This window comes from Vicia villosa, linkage group LG2, assembly GCF_029867415.1.
Source record: "Vicia villosa cultivar HV-30 ecotype Madison, WI linkage group LG2, Vvil1.0, whole genome shotgun sequence".
Classification (NCBI taxonomy): Eukaryota; Viridiplantae; Streptophyta; class Magnoliopsida; order Fabales; family Fabaceae; genus Vicia; species Vicia villosa.
The window spans coordinates 82,427,383-82,444,064 of record NC_081181.1 but is presented as its reverse complement, the minus strand read 5'-3'; positions in this window follow the sequence as shown (position 1 = coordinate 82,444,064).

The window sequence follows — 16,682 nt, the reverse complement described above, 5'->3', positions numbered from 1 at the left end:
TAAAAGCTATCTCTCACTGAATAATGAACTTCGAAGTTGGATAGGACTGGTGTATGGACAGGACTTACATATGAACTTATGAAAGATTCCATGGAAAAATGATCAATTATTTTTTTTGCTATGAATCCAGATGAAGAAAGACAACTTGTAAGCGAGTGATGATACATTGTTTGGCATATAGTGTTTTTATACACAGAGGAAAATCCAAAGTATTAATTGCGCCCTATAATATATTACTTTATTAGGTCAATATATAACTCTAATATTTTTTACCAAAAAATAAAACACTATAAAAGTGAAGGTTTTATTATACTTTTTGACTCTAATAATGATTTGACTGTATCATTTAATTTTTTTCATTAAAATTTAATTTTTTCTATGGTTGAAAATATTTATTTTAAATAAGAGAAAATCCTAAAAAAGTGGTACTTACCGTGTTTCTATTTAAATATACATTAATCATAAAATATATAGAATTTGGTTATATGTGAAAAAATAATCTTACTAATAAAAGTTTTCTTTTATTGACATAAAATAAAAACCCAGAAGTAACATATTCTAACTAAATCGTGTTTTTTAAATGTAAATTAATAAATTCTAGCTATTGAAAAGATTTTGCTATATAGAGTATGAAAGTGACAATTAAATTTTCTGAGTTTGATAAAATGATGTAATTAATAACTAATTCAAAATATTAGTATTTTTTTTAAATCTATTTATTAATATAACAAAAGTTAATTCATATCCTACCAGTTTTTTATATATGTCATATTTTAATTAAATTTCCACCTGGCTAGTAAATTAAAATATAATAATTTTCTTGTTTAATTTTATACATATTGTTCATGTAACGCCCGTTGATTCGCTGTCGTGCGCGGATCAAAAACGAGTATTTATAAAAACGGTAGTTTAGCGGTAACGGCAACTCGAATATCGTTCTCACAAGGATTCTTGATTATTACTAACTAACAGTAAATCAATTTAGGGAGTTTGGTTTAGGATCGATTTAACAATAACAGAGTGAAAAAAGTGATTAAATAAGTGATTATCAAAATAAGCTGAAACGACAATTCTACTGATTCGGTTACCGACTTATCACTAGTTCAATAAACTTCAATCCCCTAAGCGGATTCTATTCCCCTACCGATTACAACACCAATTAACAAACGAAATTGATATTATAAGGTTTCATTCCTATTTTTCGAATAAAGCAAACGGATTAAGCACAATCACGAATTAAGCAAACGTGAATTTAACATACACACTTTAACGATTAAGCAACGATAATGTACGATAAAAGTCAAGGAACATAAATCAATCGGTATAAATCAATAGTATTATATATAACTCGAATTAAGCAAACAAGGTATATAGATTAGTATTGAAAGGGAAAAAAATTGGATTAAAGATTTAAAAAACCTCAAAGTATTCGGAAACCGTAACGAGCAGAATTTGCCTCAGGGATTAGTTCTCCATTCAAGCGTACAGAGCAAAAAGTTTTTTTTTTTGGAAAATAGAAGGTAAAAAACGAAACACTGTAGCGGCTTCCTAGGTATAGGAAAATAAACCAAGAACTTGGGTCATAACCCGACTGGGTCAAAAACATAATCCAGACAAAAAATTAACGACCCAAAACTAAATAAAACTAATGCTTTAGCTTCAAACGAAATTCTGGAAAATATGCGCTCCGAATCTGACTTCGACTCTAACACGAAAGTTGTAGCTCTTTCTCTTAGCTTTCTGGTGATTATTAGAACGCGTCAATATGATTTTCAGAACTCCAGTTATGACCGTTTTAGTGCAGACTACTAATGCTAAAAATAAAGTGCGAAAATGAAATTAAAACAAAAATAAACTAAATTAAAAAAACATTATAAAATATAAAAATAAGCAAAGCAAATCATAGAAATACCTAAGTACAAACATAAAGGAACGTGCAACAAAATACACTGATCACCCGTATTTATTATTTCGTGTTTTATTTTGTTATTTGTTAATTATGTGAATTAAGTGTGTTTATAAATGCTTACGTGATATTTGTGTTATTTATTGAGTATTAATAATAAATAGCATAAGTTAGTAAGTGTTATTAGTTATTGGGCCTATGTTGGCATTAGTAAGTGAGGGGTGTTAATTAGAGCCCATTAGTAATTGAGGTTTAGTAAGGGTTTAACCAGAACAAGAGAATTGAGGGGAATTGAGAATTAGAACTCATTTGGCAAAGTTGTGAAAGAAGAGAAGAGAGAAGAGAAGAATCTCAAGGTTGAAGATATTGTTGGCTTCAATCTAAAACCTAAGGTAAGGGTGGGATTCTTTCATGCTAAAGAAATGTATGATGATGTTTAGGGTGGGTTTAGATGATATGTTGAACCATGGATTGTGTGTTATAGAAACCCTAGGTTTGTGATGAGTTTTCATGAAATTTATGATTGAAAGCATGTTTTTATAGACGATTCATGATGAATACTGATTGCTGATGCCTTTGTATGTGTATAATTGATGTTTAGAATAAGTTTTAAATGGTGGATGTGAGGTTTCGCAGTTCTGTCACGAAGGTGATTTTTCTGCATAAGCGTGCGTCCGCCAAGCGGGCTCAGGCTCACTAAGCGGATGCTGTTTGTTTTTGAAAATTAAAGAGAGCTCGCTAAGCAGAGGCAATCTGCTAAACGGAGCTCAAATTTTGGTTCGCTACTGTTTTTAGCCGCTTGAAGCGAGGTTGTTGAAATTGTATTTCCATAAGCGCGCTTGAAGGCCGCTAAGAGGACCTTGCTGTGCAAAACTTGTTCAAACTTTGAATTGATGTGTCTTTTGATCTGTGACTCCGTTTTAAATGCCGCTTGAACTTCTACGATGCTCTAATTGATTTATTTTTAATGAATACGATTGAAAACCTTTTGGAAAACCTCTTGATGATTTTCTTAAAATGGACTGTTTGGTGTTGTATTTGTTGTTGTGAAGTGAAATATTGTTGTATGATGATGCAACATAGCGACGTGGTTGTGAAATGATGAATTACTATAAAAGTAATGATGTTTAGTCAATGTTTGGACAATGTTGTCGTACGTTGTGAATATGTGTTTTGTGGATGTGTGTCATTGTGTCGCATCCATTGCATAGGCGTCCTTTAGCCTGAAAATGGCAACGACTATTAGCCTGAAAGATGGCAATGACTATTATCCTAAAAGATGGCAACGACTATTATCCTAAAAATGGCAACGACTATGGGCCAATGGTAATGATTGAGACGGGAGTTTTACTCCGAATGGTACCACATGCATTTGCATAAGTCGAGTCACATTTGAATTGCATTTGATGTTGCTTTGAATGTGTGTTTGTTGTGATGTGATGATGAGATGTTGCTGCGACGTGATGATGAGATGTTATTGTGATGTATTGAACTCATAATTGTGAATAGAATATGTTGTCATACATGTTTATTGATATGATTACCGTTTTGTAAGATGTTTGAATGATGGGAATTGTTGGTAACCTGTTATATGATGAGAAGTGGTGATATATGTATGATCTTTTCTATGCTTTGAATATTATCATACGTTTCTTTATAATAAATGATATCTCACCCCTTCTGTTTGAATGTTACCCTCTGTTGGTAACGTGCAGGTAACGACGTGGAGTAGCCGTTTACCTTTTAGCTCGTGTCGGTGTGTCTATGCTCTGATACGTAACACTCGGGGGACGTCTAGCTTGTTTTCATTATGTCATGTTGTCTTGTCATTTTCGTTATTATATTTGGATATTGCTATCTCTCAATGGATTATATTGTTATGTCTTGTAGAGATATGTCGGGTGTTCAGTTGCCCATGCTTGGCATGTATGACTTGAATAATGTTGTTGATGTTGTTCCGCTGCGATATTATGACTGTTTGAGTATTGATGTTTAATGGATGTGGGTTTTCTCCGTATTACTTACTATGTATCTATATATATGTGAGCATGTGTATGATTTGTTTTACGATGTAATTGAGACGCCTCAAATGTGACGTATGTTTTGGGATATTTGCGGGGTAGATTTGGGGTGTTACAGTTCATGCCGAGAACATAATCTGGTTAATCCTCTTGAAGTTGGTTAGGAGGGATCACAAAAGTGTAAGGTATTAATGAGTTTAAATACTATAACAGATTGATGACAAATGACTGGCCCTTTTAGATACAGTAACGGCAACGCACTATTGGATGTGATTTTCTAGAATCCAAAATGGGAAGTCCATCCGGCCTATTTGACCCGTCCCGAGGTAGGCGAAAAAAATTAGGGATGTACATAAGTATCGTAGGCACGATGCTTGTAAGGGTGCAGTGTTTAGAGTTTATCTCAGATCACCCAAATGTGTGATGAAAGTACTTGTGAAGTTAGGTGTATGTATTTTATATTGTTTGAACAAATTCCTTGTAAATTCACGGTTTTGGTAATCAATTTCCTTTTTTAGGGGTAAATTTATGTGCACATGGGTTTGATTCCCAACATCTGCATTTTTATTATTTTCAAAACTAACGCATCATACATCTCGATTTATCAATAAAATCGAGGGGAAAGATAAATTATTATTTTTTTAAACTCTTTACATTGTTTACATAGAATTTTAATAAATTAATTTGTTTACAAACTATACTATTTACCCATAATATTACAATGTTTACACATAATATTAAAATAATCAATTAATTTGTTTGTGAAGATAAAATGTTGGATCTTCGAATCATTGAATTTCGGAGTATATCAAAATGTTTGGTGCAAAGTATTTTCTATGACTTTTGGTTGCATTTGTTTATGATATAAAGAAAAAAATAGGTTAGATAAATAAATGATTTTCAGATCAAATAAATATTTAAGAAAACAAACATTGAACCCAAATAATTTTGTGCTCTTGCAATTCATCATAGAGTACTTTTTCAAGCGTCTTTAAGTTTCAAGCGCTTCATGTTTTGTTTAGTTTAGAAATGTTAACATTGAGCATGCTTTTATAATGAATGTCTCTTAGGTTTCACGTGGATCACTAATATAAGTGTTTTGAGAATTGATACTTATGAAATGGACGGCACAAATTTGTTTAAGGACCATGATCAATATTCTCAATTATGACGCCAAAAATATTTCCTCGATTTCTAATAAAAATTGGGGTAAAAGTTATATAAGATTTTTTTAAGTATTACATTGTTCACACAAAAATTTAAATACAATGTTTACAACAAATCTTCGGTGATATTCAAATTTTGTTGCATATCCTTTGTTTCCAAAAAAACCCATAACTTACTCAACTTCTGATAATTTTTATTGTCTGCACTTGCAATTCATCCCAGAGATTTTTTTCCCAAGTATCATCTCATGAAATGGACGGTGGTAAATGTTTTCTCTCTTTGGTGCGACTACATATAAGTTAGTATCAGGGTAAAATCGGTTTAACGAGAGTTTTATTGTAAAATCTTCATATTAAACCCCTCGTTTTTTGACAAAAACCAAGATGAATAATTTTTTTCCTTGAAATTACATTAATTAATTAGAATATTAAAATAAATTACTTACAACAAATATTTGCTCTTATTACTAAATATCTTCGCTAATATTCATCTCATGATAAGTTATATGAGTTCCCTTATTTAACTCAGGGTTATTCCAAAAATACAACAACAACAACAACATCAACACCATCATGTGAGATAGATTGTAAGGGCAGAAAAAATGTTTTGTTCGACATAAAAGAACATTGATTATTTTCTCTATCTTGCAATTCATTCAAAAGAATGATACGTACTAGTTTGAGACAACAACATATAAGTTAGGATTAGGGTAAAATCTGTTTAACGAGTGCTTTTATAATAAAATCTGAGTATGTTATCCTTCGGTTTTTCAAGAAACCGAAGGGATAGATCATTTAGTATTCACTTATAAATAGATAAAATAATAAACTATAATATGGGATTCAAAGCGTGACTGATTAGGTTTTCCCTCAGTTTTATTAAAAAATATAACATGACGCGCTTTGGCATAATAACATTTTTTTTTCTGACTGAGGTAAAAGTTCCATAATAAAAAGAGTTATTTATTGTAGTGTTTATTGATGTTATTGAAATTTAATGTTTAACGATTCAATTAATTATACTGTTATTGTTATAAAAATTTATTTTTTAACCATTCTGTTGATTTTACTTTTTACCTTTGTTGTTGTTGGTGGTGGTTGTTGTTAACGATTCACTTTGCCAAACAAGACCTTCGAAAGCGCTTATTTTTATCTTAGGCAACGCTTTTAAGCGTTGTCTATTCTAGCGCTGCTAAAGGTATAAACAACACATTTTTAATGTAAAAGTGTTTACTTAAGTGTGTTTTACGTAGCACGTTTTGTTAAAAAAACTGGCTTAAGTGCACTTTAGGCAACAATTTCTGCTAAAATCGTTGGCATAATTGCACATTAGGCAACACTTCCTGTTAAAAACGATGGCTTAAGTGCACTTCAGGCATCACTTTTTGTTAAAAACGTTGGCTTAAGTGCATTTTAGGTAGTACTTTATGTTAGAAGCGCTGTGTAACACCTCATAAACACCACGACAAATATATTGCATAATCAGAGTAAAAGCATGCATATCAAAGAAGGAGTCACATGTATTTCAAAATATAATAAAATAAATAATCATAAATGCATATGGTTATATTCATATCACATATTTAACATTATGTTTCATATGCACATCACAGCAGATTAATAGAATGATACCAATAATGAAGTCTCATAACATAAAGTCATGCATAAAAGAATTAGGAACTAAGGCCACATATCACATATTTTCAAGATATCCAAAATGTAAAGAGAGTATAAGAACATCTCTCAAGACATAAACAATAAACATGAGTCAAACGATCCCCGTGTTACACAACTAGAGCATGAACTCTCTACCTAGAAATGCGATAAACAAAGGAATGGCTCCTCAGCTAAATCCTCGTAAGCAAGCACTTCTACTCCTCGGTACCTGAGCGATGTCGTATAAAATATCATTTCAATAGAAGGGTGAGAATTTATATCATTATAGGAATATAGAATATTAAGAAATGTATAATATCATACAACAAAAGAATCCCACACACTTCAAACAAAGATGTATTCAAAACTTTATAAATACATATCGCATGTTTATAAATACGACATAACTCAATAGATGAAAAATACCAAGTAACCAAACCATAATTATCACCAATATACCATTCATACAATTTTCACATAAGTACACCAAAACATTATTCACATTAACACATGTGACTTCAATACGACTCAATGTAAATGCATGTGGTACCAAGTGTTATCCTTAGCAGATTCTCTGCGTCCATACCTCAGATAGATAACCACCGAAATCCCATCCTCTAAGCTTTCAAACCAGCCCTCTAGGTTTGGGACAAGTCACTAGTTTTTGCAGAACTAACAAACATCTCCTCTTTCACACCGAATGAATGCATGTGTAAATAATAACATTTATATGCAACTAAGACCATTTCACAATCTTAATCATACAAGCACATATCCCACCATTTGTCACATATGAATTCACCTCACATTTGCACAAACATTCACATATTCATCTTAGCAATCACACATGAAAACATCTTCATAACGCTCACCAAATCAACAGAAAACAAATAACATGTAGCAAACAAAGCTCATTAATGTTATTCATAAACAATTGCAATTCACAACATACATACATGCAAAATTCAAGTATTATGTTCATACAAAGAATTGCCTCAAAAGCCATCCAAACATCATTTCTCAACATATATAGACACACATATATGTCATTTTACACAACCATACAATGATTAAATCACCTACTGCTAATAAAACTATTTTTATTGAACCTAATGCTGCGGTAGCTTTATAATGCTTTGAATGGTAACTCAAACGGAGTTACAATTCATAAATTATGAAATTTTAAAGTTTCACAAATTTACTGCCAGAACATTCAGGAAATCGATTTTCACTTTTGCAGAAATCGATTTCCTCCGCTCCATGAGCAATTTTTCCCAGTTTCCAACCTAGAAACCGATTTCCAAAAAGAGTAAATCGATTTCCACTATACAATAACAAAAAATATAGATTTTTATGCTACTAAACTCAATTCCAACCCAATTCCAAAACCCGAAACATCTTCTATCAATAACCCAATATTTAATATCAAAACACAACATATATGTATCAATCACAGACATAAAAAAATGATATATTTTAATCCCTACAAAAATTTCATGCATACAGTATTAGTCCTTGCTATTTTCTAAAAATTTTAAAACCGTTTAATTACCCTTAAACTTTTGAATTTTTGAATAATTTTTTTCATACATGTTTAGAATACAATAAAACATTTTTTTTTACCAAATTTTCTAATTTTTTAAAATAAGAAGAATTAAATATGAATTTTTTAAATTTTAAATGATTATGATAAAAGTAATGAAAACCTCAACTTAGAAATCAAATTTTGAGTTTCTTTTTTTCAGAGGAACTTTTTATAACGTTCTAAACATGTCTTCAAAATAATCATTAAAATATACACATTGGTTTAACAAGAGGGACTAAAATTACATGCATAACAATTTTGTAGGGACTAAAATATATTAATTTTTAATAGGGACTAAAAATGAAAGTTGAGATATTTATAGGGACCAAGAACATAATTAACCATTTTTTTAATTAATAAACGGTGTCTAATGTGCTACTTAAGACAACGCTTTTATTTCTTAATAAGTGTTATCTAATATTTAATATTTAAAAGTTAATATTTTTTTAACATACATCAACACTTATATTAAAAAATGCTTCCTATGTGGATACCTTATACCAACGCTTATTATTTTTTAGCAGCCTTTTTATAAAAAAACACTGGTAAAGATGGCGTTGCCTAAACTCGTTTTTGACATAGTGATTCTATTCTTGTTTTCATTTTCTAACTTTCCATTCATTTTCTACTCACTTTCCATCATTATACATCATTTCCTCTTACTTTCTTTTCTTTAATTTTTAAAACAAAAATTAGTGTGATAATTTTATAATTTATTTTATAAATCTTGTTATCCAACCTTGCGACCGACTAATTCAAGAGGACAAATCTCATTGTCCATTAATGAGAGTCCTATTTAAATTCATAACAGAACTTTGTATGAACTGACTCAACACAAAAAGTGTTAGCACTTATCTTTTCAAATTATTATAGTGAATGAGATAAATGCACAAAATGGTCGTATGAGCCATCACAAGTATATTTGGGAGGCAGGTTTCTTTGAACTACCGTAAGGGGTGTGCATGGATCAATAATCTAACTAAGTTGAATCATATATATGGTTTAATTTGGATCTTAAAACCATTTCTTTAAAACCGATTTATTTTTTTAAAACCCGCTTACATGTGGATCGGTTCTATTATAAACCGATTTTTCATAAAAACCAATTTAAAACTGGTTTCTCTTAAAATTAGTTTTTTTATTTTCTTTAAAAAAACCAGTTTTATAAAAACCCAATTTTAAAAGAAAATTAATTAAAAAAACTTAATTTTAAAACCAGCTTTTTTTTTTAAAACCATTTTTTTTTAACCAGCCTATTTATTTTAAATAATTTATGTCAAAATTATTTTAAAAAAAACGTTTAAATTTGGCTTCTAAAAAAATTATCTAATTAAATCTAAATGTTATTCTTTTCAATTAATATCAATATTTAAATTCGAATACTTAAAACAAATTTGATGAGAGTATAATCAAACACATGATTAATTAATTTAACATTAACTTCATTCTATATATAAAAATGATATAACAGTATAATAAATATTTGACAGCATTCTATGTATAAAAATGATATAGCAGTATAAAATTTTTTGACAGCATTCTAAGTATAAAAATGATATAGCAGTATAAAAATATTTGACAACTAATATATGATCATCATGCTTAAGCATGTGATATGTAATGTAGAAATACACTTACCAGGAAAAGAAACAACCATATTGTTAAGAGTCTCACATCGGACCATATATGGCCTGAACATGTCCTTATAAGTGGGGGCAATCCTCATCCTATAAGCCGGTTTTATAGGGTGAGTTAGGCCAAACCACATTTCTTAACACATATAAATTTGATACATAATAAAATTTGGGTATCCAATAAATAAACCACATTATTATTATGGGTACCGATTAATATTTGGATAACAAAATGGATAATCACTTTTATATTTTAGCATTTGGATTAGGTTTTAAAAAGTGGAATAATTTGGATATCAATTTGGTTAAGGATAACCCGTTTTTTTGCACACCCTTAACGTCTGTTTTTTTTTTTGTGTAAGCAAGGAATTAATTAAAGGAAGAACTAAGGGTTCTCTAACCTTTTTACACAATAGAACGAGCAAAACACGACAAAAATAAAATTACCCACCAATTAAACTACATGAGAAAAGAAATAGGATCTTTATAAAAGTCATAGAAAGAATAGTTGAGATGGGTAATTTTGCCGCAAAAGGACCACTTCCAAGCCAACATCTTTATATTCCAAACCGTGTCGTTTAAGTTCCAAACCTCTTCCCGGAAGCACACCCCATTCCTTAGCAACCATAACGACCAAAGAGTAGCAAGCAAAACAACACCCGCCTTACTATTTTTCACCGCATGAGCTCGAAAAAAGTAATGCCAATCCATAAAACTTGATAAACATTCCTCCTCCGCTATATCCTCTTTTCCCACCCAAGTAGCAATTTCGGACCAAATGCGTTCCACCATGGTACACGCAAAAAAGAGTGGTTCCTACTTTCTATATCAAAACCAAAAGAAAAACACATTTGAGATTATCTAGAGAAAGTGAAATACCTCTATACACCAAAAACTCCTTAGTTGGAAGTCTATCTAGGAATAATCTTCAACCAAATGCCTTAATTTTGAAAGGCACACCCGCTTTTCAAAGGGTGCGATACGCTTCATCATGCTTGTTAACGGGACCAAAAGGAATAAATCTCGTTAAAAAAAAACACGATTCCACCGAGAAGACCGGATCATTATCAATTTTACAAGAAACAACATATGCCCCATTTTCTACCAACGGATTACCGTGAAGCTCCAACCGGTAAAAAAGAGAATCTACCCTCTCCCTAACTCCGGCATCTTCCAATAAACCTGCGGAAATCCCTAAATCCCCCCATTTCCAAGCTCCATCAATCCAACCTCCCATCGCCCCAACCGAAACCCCTTTAAGACAAGAAAATTCAAATAACTCCACGAAGACATTCTTCAAAGCCTCTTCCCCCATCCAACAAGATTCCCAAAAAGGTGTTGTGTACCTATTATGGACATCAAGAAGAAAACACTTAACAGTAGAATCACTAGAATGATCTTCCCCAATATTAACAATGTCCCTCTACCAAATAGAAAAAAAGAGTATTTTGTGCATTTACCTTCACTATACACATGAGAAGATTAGTCCTCATACCGAGCCTTCAAAACTCTAAACCAAAGAGATTCTTTCTCTTTAAGGATCCTCCACCTCCACTTGTTTAGAAGCGCTAAATTGAATGTCGTTATGTTCTTTACCCCCAAACTTCCATTTTCAAAAGGAAGAATAACCTTTTTCCAACTTACCCAATGAATTTTTCTATTTTCCTCCGTCCCTCCCCATAAAAGTTTCTTGGTATGCTCGTGAATCTTTTTACCACTTTCAAGAGCATCTTGTAAAAAGACATCATGAAAATAGTTAAAGAACTAAGGATGGATTTCAAAAGCGTGATCCTACCTCCCAAATTAAGAAACTGATTCTTCCAACCTCCCAATCTTTTCTTCAATTTTTCAAGAGTAGGAATCCACGTTGTCTCCTTCCTTGGATCTTGCCCAATAGGAATACCAAGAAAGAGAAAATTGCTATCCTCCACCTTACAAGAGAGAAAGTTCGCTGCCACTGCCATGAAAGAATTACTAACATTTATTCCAATCAATTTGCTCTTGTGGTAGTTTATGCCAAGACCCGAAACAATTTCAAAAGCTCTAAGAATCGCCTTAATGGCCCACACATGCTTCCAATACCCTTCCCCACAATTAAAGTGTCATCCGCAAATTAAAGCAAATCCACCCAACACGTTCTTTTAATATCAAATATACAAAATTCTCCCACTTCTATGGATTGCCTCACTAGACCCGTAAGACCTTCCGCCACTAACACATAGGGAAGAGGAGAAAGAGGATCTCCTTTTCTAAACCCTCTACCAACACCGAATTCTTTAGTAGGACTCCCGTTCACAAGCACCGACATATTACTATTAAACACCAATAAATCCATCCACACCATCCATCTCCTACCAAATCCCATTCTTTTCATCATATAGCACAAAAAACCCTAATTAGTGTTATCGTAAGCCTTCTCAAAGTCCAATTTAAATAAAAACAATTCTTACCCTCCTTTCTTGTATAATCCACCACTTCGTTAGCCACCAACACCACATCCAACAATTGTCTCTCAGGTACAAAAGCACTTTGACAAGGAGAAACAATCTCATTTAACACACCTTTTAACCTCCACGCCAAGAGTTTAGTAACCACTTTATACATGCAACCCACTAAACAAATGGGTTTATACTCATCCAACTTTAAGGGATTTAAAGATTTCGAAATCAAAGACAAAAAAGAAGAAGTGATTGCCTTTGAAAGAACATTACCGGAGTAAAAGAACTAGAAGTAATTAAGAAAATCTTCTTTTAAGATGGGCCAACAATTCTTTATAAATAGAAAAGTATAATCGTCCGGTCCTGGGCTTTTATCCACACCACAACTCCAAATTGCCTCCTTAATCTCTCCCACCGAGAATGGTCTTTCAATCTCCGACGACACCTCTTCCGTAATACTCTTAAAAGGAATACCATCCAAGAGCGGTCTAATTTCCTCCATTTCTGTGAATCTTTTCCTAAAATGCTCCCAAATCTCCTCCCTCACCTTCTCAACCGATTCCACCATGTCTCCTCTCACTTGAATCGGACCTAAGTGATTTATACTCCTTTTCTCTTTCATCACTTTGTGATAGAAACCATTATTAGCATCTCCCTCTTTCATCCATTTCAATCTTGCCTTTTGAAGAAGCATGTTTTCTTTAATTCTCAAATTTCTCCAGATAAGACAAGATGATTCTTTCATCCTATTCAAAATCTCCTCAAAAGAATCATCATCCTCCACTTCTAACCTCGAGTAGGCTGATCGATCACCATTTCTATGTAAGTTTCGATCTTTCATCCGGCGGAAATTCATCAATTCGGTAACACAGTTGGTTATTTTTCGTGCTTTTAAGTTAAGTTTACTTTAATCATTAAGTCATAGTATTTCATTGCATTTTGGTAGTGATGTTGTCAAAAGACCCTCTTTATGCCTGCATGTGGTATTGTGAGTGTTTCAGATTGATGTCGGGAGCAAGGAAATAATAGTCAGACTGTGGAGCTGCTGGAAGGTCAAAAGATGGAAGTTTGTGAAGAATCAGAAGGTTAACCCGGGCACCCGTGTGTATCAACACGACCCGTGTTGAATGCTAAGGAGGGAAGTCAAGAAAAACCAAGTCAGTGAATCAACACGGTCGCCCATGTAAATCAACACGGCCCGTGTTGATGTGTCTGGAGCAGAAAATTCTAGAGAGAAAAGTTAGGAGATCTACACGGGTACTCGTGTGAATCTACACGGCCTGTGTAGATGGTTACGCAGAAAACTTTAATTTTGTGATCTTTTGCCAGTTGTCCGGTCATTAAGGGCATTTTGGACTTTGTGTTGAGACTAATTCTGAAACTACTTAAACAAAGTTGTGAAAGGGGAATAGGGTACTTTTTGCATCGTACGATAGAATTCTAGAAGGAGGAGAAAGATAGCTTCATCAAGGGTTTGGAGGACGAAGAGATTCAACGGTGGACACCATTGAAGATCAGAGTTTTCACTAATCTTTGTAATGTCTAAACTCTTTAATTCGTGTTTCTTGAATACTATGAGAGGCTAAGCCCCCCAATGCTAGGGGGTGTCCCTGATTTGATTTGTAATGACTCTGAATATCGTACTTCGTTAATCCAATGTTCGTATTATTCAATTTGATTGTATAATGTTTTTATGCTTTCTTTGTCGGGCAAACAAGGATTGATTTCCGGTTAACAATTTGTAGGACTACGATTGTTAATGTTTGTATACAATTGTATCTCATAGTTATCACCTAGGACTAGGGATACCGTAAGGTTATTTAGAAATTCTTGATTAATTACAGTTTTGGTTTAATCCTATGTTTCTAAGGACTTTGGTAATAGGATTATAAACCAAAAGGTTTTCACTAAGGACTTAGGAGAACATCCTTAAGAATAAATAATTGCATCCTATGAACTTGTTAAAGAGATCTTTATTCAGAGGAGTTATAAAGCACATCATACACCTTACCTTGGCATTATTCTCATTTTATAGAAAAGTTCAATTTTAATTTCAACTTATTTATTTTAACTCACTTGTTTCATTTTAAACAAAAAACCCCTATGCCCTTTTGTTTAATTGACTCGTTACAATAACTTATATTTCCTATGTAACACCCATTTTATTTTATTTAATCGTCGAGTATATTTTGGTTTGATTTAAAATGCATTTAGGGTACTTGCACGATAGAACCTTAGTTAAAAGCATCGAAGAGTATGTTATGGTGTGTTATTAGTAGTGAAATTGATAATAATAGCATAAGGTTATTATTATTATTATTATTATTATTTTAATGTTAGTATTATTATTATTATTATTATTATTATTATTATTATTAATAATAGTATTATTATGATTACCAATATTATTATATTATTAGTAGTATTAGAAAAATTGTTATAATTAGTATTATTTTCTAATAATTAAAATTAGATTTTTAAGGAGTAATGGGCTTAGTGGAGAATTATAAGGAGGAGAATAGGTTAAGTGGACTTGGTAGATATAAAAAGAGGAGAGTTTCACGTAATAACATTTTCGGGTGAACAAGGACTAAAGGTGAACGGCTGCTAGGGATATTCGGGAGAGAACTAATTCGCAGGAAGTTCCAAAAGATTCCAAGGTAAGGGGGGAGAATCTATTTCAATCTGGGTGTATTATCATGTGAAGGTAGTGAGGGTACCCTTCCCTCGTATAGAATTTGTAAATCAATTTCTGTTTGTGTGTGAATCAGTGATCGTATGATTAATTGGTGATGAAAACTTGGGTGATTAAATTTCTTAATATGATTCGTAGAAATATAGTAGTGATGTTGCCGTCATAATTTTCTGTTGAAATTATAATGGGTTAACGGATGAAAAGTGATCGAACATGGTTATGTATTAATATAGTTGGTCTATAAATCGATAGAAATATAGAAGTACAAGTAATTGGCAATTGGTGTGTCGAAGGAAAAGTCTGGGAAAGTGAAGGTATTACAGAAAATTATTCCGGAGAAAATGTGGGATGACCGGCTGGGGGGAGCATGTGACGGTCGTCACATGGGCAAGGGTGCCGATCGGCACACATGCGGTGGGGGAGAAAAACATGACGTTCGTCATGTTGTGAGTGTGTTGGCGTACTGTGAGGGGAATTGGAACGTGTAGGTGTAGAATGATATTACTTTAGTCACATATAACAATTCCTACATGACTCCATTTTAATAAATTAAATAGTTAGTAAAATAATGGGATTAAGTGGGTTAATTATATCATGGTAAATTCTTTAGATAATATACATATTTCCTCAGGATATATTAGAGTTTGACGAGATTAAGTAGCTCAACCGAATTATAGCGAACATATACATTAAATTGGTGGAGTCAAATGACAATAGTAAATTGGTAGAATTATTGGCGAATTAATTGTGTAGTTAATAATTTAGAATTAGTGATGCACTTAGTGATTTGTATGTATGTATGTGTGTTTGTCTGTGTGGACAGGTGTGGTAATACTAGTGAGTATTACGGTAAGTATAAGACTTACAGATGATTAGGAGGGTCGTATTGGTGTGAACGTGTTTTGCACGTGTGAATTATATACATATTGCTGTCATACATTCATGGTGTTATTGGTGAAAATAGGTCATTGCTCAGGGGGAGTGTACGTGACCAGTGGTGTAGATAAATCATTGCCTAGGAGAGGTGTATGTGATTTATCTGGTTCGATTGAATGAACCTTGGTGATTGGTACCACATGCATTGTGTAATTGTTGAGTCACATTGCATCGTTGTTATTAATTGATTGGATTGGTGTGCTTGTGTGATTACTACTCTTAACATGATTATTTCACCGTTAAATTATTGAATGTAGTTCTCACCCCTTTGTTGTTGTTGTCGTGTCTGTGCTTCCTTGGAAGTACAGATAATCCAGGTACTTGAGTGTGCACAGAGAGTGCGTTGCCTGATCGAGTCTTAGGAGTCGCTCTGATACGTAACACGGGATTTTGGGGCGTTTATCTATTCGTTATTTCTTTTGTCAATTAGTTACGTATCATTTGTTAACTGGAGATTTGTGGAACCACGAATTAATGTGGATATTTTAGTGTTTAGGCATACCGCCAAGTTGAGATAAAACAATTAATTTTCCGCTGTTTTGTTTTATTAATACGAGTTATTTTAGTTTGTTTTAATGTGACATTCCACTTTACGGTGAAAACTCTGATTATTTTCTTAGTATTGCGTGTTTTATTTAAAAGGGA